This window comes from Kogia breviceps, chromosome 19, assembly GCF_026419965.1.
Source record: "Kogia breviceps isolate mKogBre1 chromosome 19, mKogBre1 haplotype 1, whole genome shotgun sequence".
Taxonomy (NCBI): domain Eukaryota; kingdom Metazoa; phylum Chordata; class Mammalia; order Artiodactyla; family Physeteridae; genus Kogia; species Kogia breviceps.
Genome location: NC_081328.1, coordinates 12,774,190 through 12,781,833, shown reverse-complemented (window position 1 = coordinate 12,781,833; position 7,644 = coordinate 12,774,190).

Below are 7,644 nucleotides of genomic sequence, written 5' to 3'. Positions count from 1 at the left end.
ATTATCTTTTATTTTTTAAATTATTTATTTATTTAGTATTTATTTTTGGCTGCATTGGGTCTTTGTTGCTGCATGCGGGCTTTCTCTAGTTGCGTCAAGATGGGGGTGGCTACTCTTCGTTGTGGTGCGCAGGCTTCTCATTGCGGTGGCTTCTCTTGTTACAGAGCACGGGCTCCTGGCACGAAGGCCCAGCAGTTGTGGCTCTCAGTCTCTAGAGCGCAGGCTCAGTAGTTGTGGTGCACGGGCTTAGTTGCTCCGCGGCATGTGGGATCTTCCCGGACCAGAGATCAAACCCGTGACCGCTGCCTTGGCAGGCGGATTCTTAACCACTGCACCACCAGGGAAGTCCACTAACTTATCTTTTCAAAGTTTAATGGTGGTCCACACTTTCTAGGTTATTCTGCTATCAGTGTTGACAATTGGTAAACATCCTTTGGAGAGCAATATGATCATGGTGGTAACAGCCATGACCCAGTAGTCCTACTCCTGGGAATTTGTGCTAAAAATAATTCAGTTGAACCAAAAGGCTATATTCATGAAGATATTTGTAATACTTTCCTATAACTACTACAGCAAATTACAAGTTTTGTGGTTTACACACAAATATATTATTTTATGTTTCTGGTGGATAAGAAAATCAAGGTGTCAGCAGGACTGTGTTCCTTCTGGAGGCTCTAAAAGGTTTTCCATTTCCAACTTTGCCTGCGTTCCATGACTGATTGCCCCTTCCTCCGTCTTCAAAGTGCCTCAGTGCAACCTCTGGTTCCACTGTCACGTCTCCTTTTTCTCACGGACTCCTCTTGTATCCCTCTTATAAAGACACTTGTGATTGTATTGGGCCCACCAAGATAATCCAGGGTAATTTCCCCAGGTCAAGGTCTTTAACTTAATCACAACTGCAAAACCCCCCTTTGTCATGTAAGGTAACAAGTTCCAGGGATCAGGATGTAGACCTCTTTGGGGGACTATTATTTTGTCTCCCACAGTATCACTAACAGATTTTGTTAATATAATCACAATAACATTATTACACCCCAGAAGATTAACATTTCTTAACATTATCTAATATACAACCCATGTCCACTTTCCCATGTTTGTCTGGTGGTTTTTTTCCGGTTGGTTTACCTGAGTCAGGATACAACCTAAATTCAGAGAGAGCGTCAGTTGATAGGTCTGTGAAGTCTCTTTATCCGTAATAGATATCCCTTCCTGTCCTTTTTCATGTCACTGATTTCGGAAGAAACTGGGCCATTTGTTTTCTAGAATATCTCCCATCCTGGATTTGTTTCTTCAGCTTCTTATGATGTTATTTAACTTGTTCCCCTATTCCTCACATTTCCTGTGAACTAATCGCTGGATTAGAGTCAGTGTCAATTTTGGGGGGTTTGAATGCCTCAGAGGTGATGCTTGCTGTGAGATTCCTGTTGTATCACAACGGAGACAATGTCTTGTTCGCTTTTAGTGATGTTAACACTGAAGAGACAATGTTTTTAAAATGGCTTTATTGAGATATAATTTACATACTATACAATCCACCCATTTTAAGCGTACCCTTAGTCCATTTACAGAATTGTACAACTACGACCACAATCTAATTTTAGAACACTTCCATCACCTTAAAATGAAACTGTGAGGCATTTACAGTCAATCCCCATTCCTGCTCTCAGCCCCAGGCAACCATTAATCTATTTTCTGTCTCTATAGATTTGCCTTTTATAGAAACAAATCATATTTTGGGTGCTTCAATGTTCTGGTCTGTTAACTTTGTTGGTTTCTGAATTCGATTCAGACATATTAACCTAAGTCTGTTTTTTTCTTGCTCCTGGTTCTCTCAATCCCTCATTCATTTATCTTGATCCACTCATAAGAACAGTGTTTTGTGCTTACTTAATTTTCTTGCTTTGTGCATTTTGTCCCATCTCATGTTCCTCAGAAACCATTTCTCTGCTACCTTAGGTTGAGTATCAGGGCCCTTCTAGCCCACAGGGCACTTTTATGAGACTTATAAAATAGGTGCCCTTTCCACATATATGCAGCCCTAGGGGCTCACTGCTTAGCAAGCAAAATGTGCTTTTGAATTTAAAATGAGGCCTCCTGCAAGTAGATGAAGCCAGGCACCAGGTCTGCTTCTTGGGTAGCCCAGTGCAGGCTGGATTTCGGCTTCACTCCTCCTTGCTCGGCATGTCTTTGGAAAGGGCACCACCTGCACGCCCACATGCAGCCATACTGCTAGTAAGACTAGACATTCAGCTCTCCTTTACAACAGTAAATAGAGGTTTACTATTAACCGTTCAACAAATATTTGCTGAGTGCTTTCCATGTGCTAATCATATGAGATGCTACAGATAAAAGTTAATAAAGTGGACACAACCCCTTCCCTTATGAAGCTTCCTGTCAGAGTCTTCATTCTCAGTGACATTTTTGCAAGTGCCTTTCTTCTCAAACAGTCCCCATGGTCCAGTTCCAAACACCTATTTTAGCAGGTGCTAAAAATCATGATTACACATGCAAAATGTTCAAGTTACAAAATAAAATGAAGGAAAAACTATGAACATTTGGGTATTGACTCACCCAGTGATGATGCTTCCTAGGAATCTGTGCTTCTTCACACATTTTAGTCAAATAGTTTCTTTGGGGTAGCTGTGTAGATTCCAAAAGTAGCCACAATCCTTCACTCTTCCTATATCCACACCCCTTTGCAGTATGACTATATAGCTTCTCCCATCAAGAGGTGAAATCTATTTTTTCACTCCTTGAATCTGAGCTGGCCTTATGACTTGCTTTAAGCCATAGAATGCGGTGGAATTGACACTGTGTCAGTTCTAAGGCCTTATGAAGCCTTGTGTGATTCCATCTGTTCTCTTGGAACCCTGCCAATAGCCATGAGAACCAGTCTGGGCTGCTCTGTTGGAGGATGGAAGATCACAGGAAGCAGAGACTAAACTCGGTCAGCTAAGGGCCATCCAAGACCAGCCAGCCTCCAGCCAACTGGAAGCTGACCTCAGACATGTCAGTGAGACTAGACCAGACCAGAACTGTCCAGCAGAACCCAACCCAAGCCAAACTGCTGAGCTGTAGAATTGTTAAGATAAATGATTGTTGTTTTAAGCCATTAAGTATTGATGTGGTTTATTTTGCAGCAAAAGCTAACTGACACTAACTTTAAGTCCCTAGGAGTAATACTACCCACTGCTCCCACTTGGCTTTTGATGACCTCTAGCCCACCTATCCTGTTTTTCATTCTTTTGTTCAAAATACATACGCTGGGTATCTGCTGTGTGTCAAGCAGGTTGGGTGTTGGAAATACAATGCGAAGTCTTGGTCTTGTGACAGACATATGCACAGGCAATTTCAGTTCAGTGTGACAACTGTAAGCACATATTGCCAAGAGAGGACATGGAACAGATACATAACCCAAGTCAGAGTGTCTGATAAGACTAGTAATCGTAGGTGAGCCAGATAGAGGTACAGACTGTACAAAAGCCTAGAGGGGTGAGCAGGTGGGTCAGGTAAAAAAGTACACAAACTCAGCATGGCTAGAGCCCGGAGTACAGCAGAGAAAGTGACGAGAGGGGAGCTTGGAGAGAGGAGCAGGAACTAGAACATAAAGAGTTCTGTATCCCTTTGCAGGGACTTGAGATATCTGCTGAAGGAGAATCTAATCTAATCTAATCTAAATTATAGAAAGGTCACCGAGGCTGCAATATAACAAAGGGATTGGGGGGACCAAAACTAAAGGCACCCAGGTGGCTTCTGAGGTGATCCAGATGAGAAACATTGGCAGTTTGAACTAAGGTAGCAGCAGTGGGGATGGAGGCAAGTAAACTGATTTTTAGATGCTCAGGAGTTAGGACTTGGTAAATGACTAGAAATGGGGTGATGAACTCTCGAGAGGAAGGAATAAAAGATGGTCCCCAGGTTTTCGGCTTAGCCAACTGGTGACAGACATTGAGATAGGGAATGTGTAAGAGGAGCAGATAAGGGAAGGGACGATGAATCCAGTTTGGAATATACTGAGTTTGAGGTGCCTTCAAGATATCCAAAAGGTGTCCAGTGGGCAGTTGGATATATGAGACCTGACAATATTTTATATATTTCTTCATTATCTAACTAGAAAAGAAAAAGGATAGTAGATGGCTGATAGTTGAAGAGTTTAGGAACTAGACGGTGCCTTGAAATGGAAGAGCAAAGGCTTTGGGAAGACAATGAGAGAACTGGAAGGCTAGAAAGTAGTGGTCAGGGAGCAAGATGTATGATTCCGGGGATATAACAGTACAAGATAATGGATTTGAGGTGGTCAAAAAAGTGAAAAGCTAGGTGGTGGATGGGTAACCCCAGAAGACAGCAGACCTTGGCAAGAAGAAACACTGTGAGCCAGACGTCAAAAATCTTTAATAAATGAGGAGAAATTTGACTGGCGACAGTAAAGTGGTAGGGAGCCTAACAGGTTGGCAAAAGCTTCAAAGATGGAGTAAAGTACAAAAATGGGGGACAGAAGAGAAGACCCAGTACAGCCTGAGGATGCCAGTGACAAAATGAGAGGTGACTAGGGGGATTTACACTTGGGGCAATTAGCAAAGGCGACAAGAATGTGAGCTACGGAATGAGCTGGTTGGCCCTAGGTGTCCTAGTTTGGATTGTTTTTCCTTCAGAAGAATTCAATTCCCATGGAGGAAAGAGCAGCAGCCCGGCAGCAGTATTTCTCTAATGGGGAGAGCAGGGACAGAACTGCCAGATTTAGCAAATAAAAATACAGGATGCCCAGTTAAATTTCAATTTTAGGTATTACATAGGACATACACTAAAAAATTATTTATCTGAGATGCCTGAAGCATCTTATTGATTTCAACAAAGCTTTGGCATCACGTGGTCCTAACAACCTGCCAGTTGGTCAACCTCTCACCTACCCAATTCAACTCCCTTGTATTAGTCAGAGTAGGCTAACCAATGTAACTATTTGACCGTAAAACATATGGTTAAACAAAAGTTTATTTCTTGCTAATTAAGCCAGTCACCAAGGCAAAGAGGCCCTTCTCTGTGTAGTCACTTTGGGCTCAGGGGGATGAAGGATTTGCCCTGGGTGTCATCTCCGTTCCCACCTGATGGAAAGGAAGAGCATGGAGGAGCACCTGTGGGAGGTTTCTACAGGCCAGGCCTGAAAGTGGTACATGCACTTCTGTACACAGTCCATTGGCTGAACTTAATCACGTGGTCATATGTAATACAAGGAAGCCTGGAAAATGTAGGATGCACCGGAAGAACAGAACATGGCTTTGAGTGAGCAATCTCTGCCACACCCTTCATGAGTCTATCTGTGGATTCCCCAGGGATCAAGATTCTGGATCAATAACCTCTGCTTTAGAACAGGCACCCACACATATACCATATCCTAACTGCTACTGAAAATGTGATCAAGGACAGAACTAAAGATCATTACATGCATTCCTTTTTTCCTAGACATCAGGGTTTTTTTGATAGCCAAAAGTGGTACCTATCAAATAGATCTCACTAAAAGGAACAGGAAAAGTTCATCCTGTTGTTCCCAATTCTAGCTGCTAGCCCACCAAGTTGGTGTTTTATCTTTCCATTACCATGAAATTTACCACAAATCATTCCAAACAACAAATGGTTTCCCCTAGTTCTTGCTTATGTACATGTTGGTTGCCATGACAACAAAAAAAGACTACCCTTGATCAAATGGCAGAGCTTGCTAACAAGAAACAAGAAACAACTAGCTTGTTCAGCCATAAACCTAACCCCTCAGGCATGTTTAACAAGGGAAATAAGAAACTGGGGCAATTTCTTATTCAAAAGAAAAAGTGAAAGTAGGGGAAGAAATTAATTCTAGTGGGAGAAAAGATATGGCCAAAGAATTTACATAAACCACTTCCTCTTGTTACCTTCTTTTTTGGGGGATGGGATCTGGCTTTCTCCTTTTCTCTTGTTATATCACAAGGCTCATAAAGGGACTTGGGCCTCAGACTCAGGCCAATTTTGTCTTTACTTCCTACCTACTTTCACGTTAGAATGGGTTCATGCCCTTTACCATAACCCACAGAGAATTTACCTGCCCCTCTTAGGTGCTTTCTTGAGTTGCCTCTGAGGTCTGTTACTGAAATACCTAAATGACAACAGGATAAGGAATAACCACTCTGCATATTGTTCAGGCTATATTAAGCTCCTTCCATGACAATTGGTAGAACAAGATAATTTAGACATAATCTTGACATTTTTGTTAATGAAATTCAGCCTTTTTGAAAATATTGTCAAAACTGGAAATTAAAAATACCAACCAGTGGGGCTTCCCTAGTGGTGCAGCGGTTGAGAGTTCGCCTGCCGACGCAGGGGACACGGGTTCGTGCCCCGGTCCGGGAGGACCCCGCATGCCGTGGAGCGGCTGGGCCCGTGAGCCATGGCCACTGAGCCTGCGCGTCCGGAGCCTGTGCTCCGCAACGGGAGAGGCCACAACAGTGAGAGGCCCGCGTACCGCAAAAACAAAAAACAACCAGTGAATAATCTTCATTGTATGAATACAGCTCCCCTCTAAATAATCCAGTCACCTCCTTTTCTATGGAAAAAGAACAGGAAAGCACGAGAACCCTTTAAGACTAGGCTTTGTCAAGCATTTCATGTTTCTACAACAAAAAGACCTTTGGAAACGGGTGTTATTCTGACCGATATTAAAACGAACCTACAGCCTTCGAGCATACACAAGACCAGGGATACTGGGGACAGCAGCTGAGAGGTAACCGGTCGGGTCCATATTCCCCAGACTCAAACCCTGCTAAGGAAAACATTATTTGATCAACAAATATGTTATTGCCGACTGTGAGCCAAGCTCTGTGCTGGGCCCTGGTGATAGAATAATGAACAAATTAGATGTGGCTCCTGCCCTGATGGAACTGATTTACAGTCTAACGGAGGAGGTGGAATGAAATCACAGAAGTAATTACAATCTGAGAAGAGCTCTGTGAAGGTGAATGTGATGATTATAGATGGGATTTGGGGGTTCAGGGAAGACATCTCTGAAAGCGACATTTACGCCAGAGGGGGAGGCAAGTTACTCTCGCTTCGACTTGTATCCCTAGAGGATCCTTACGCCCTGCTCTTTTTGAACGTCACTTCTTAACAACTAGCTCTTCTTGGCCCCCTACCTTATCTCCCCATTTCTTTTTCTTCATGATATGTGTGGCAGCAGAGTTCCAATTTCTTAGCTTCCTCCTGCCAAACTTTGGAAGACCATTTTCATATTTTCATCTGTGGACAGGGCCAATTCTCTCTCCACATCTGTAAGAGGAATAGACTTTAATCTGAAGGTAAGGGTCACAAAATTTAAGAGCTGTTATGAGCACTCCAGGCTATGTAAAAGAACCCAACACTCAACCTATTACAAGATTTGGCAGCTTATTGATAAAAAGTGGAAACATACTTAAATCACCTGGCTGTTAAGTGTGTGTACGGCAAAGATGGCCCCCTTGCAAGAGTTTCCTTTAACTCCGGGTTGATACTCTGCTATGTATACAGCAGTAACCAGATGTTTGTTTTGGGTCCAAGGCAGAATACTCTATAAATGACTGGCAAAGCTTGTCCTACCCACAGGACATAAGACTATGGAGTATAAAATCAACCTTTTAGGTATATACA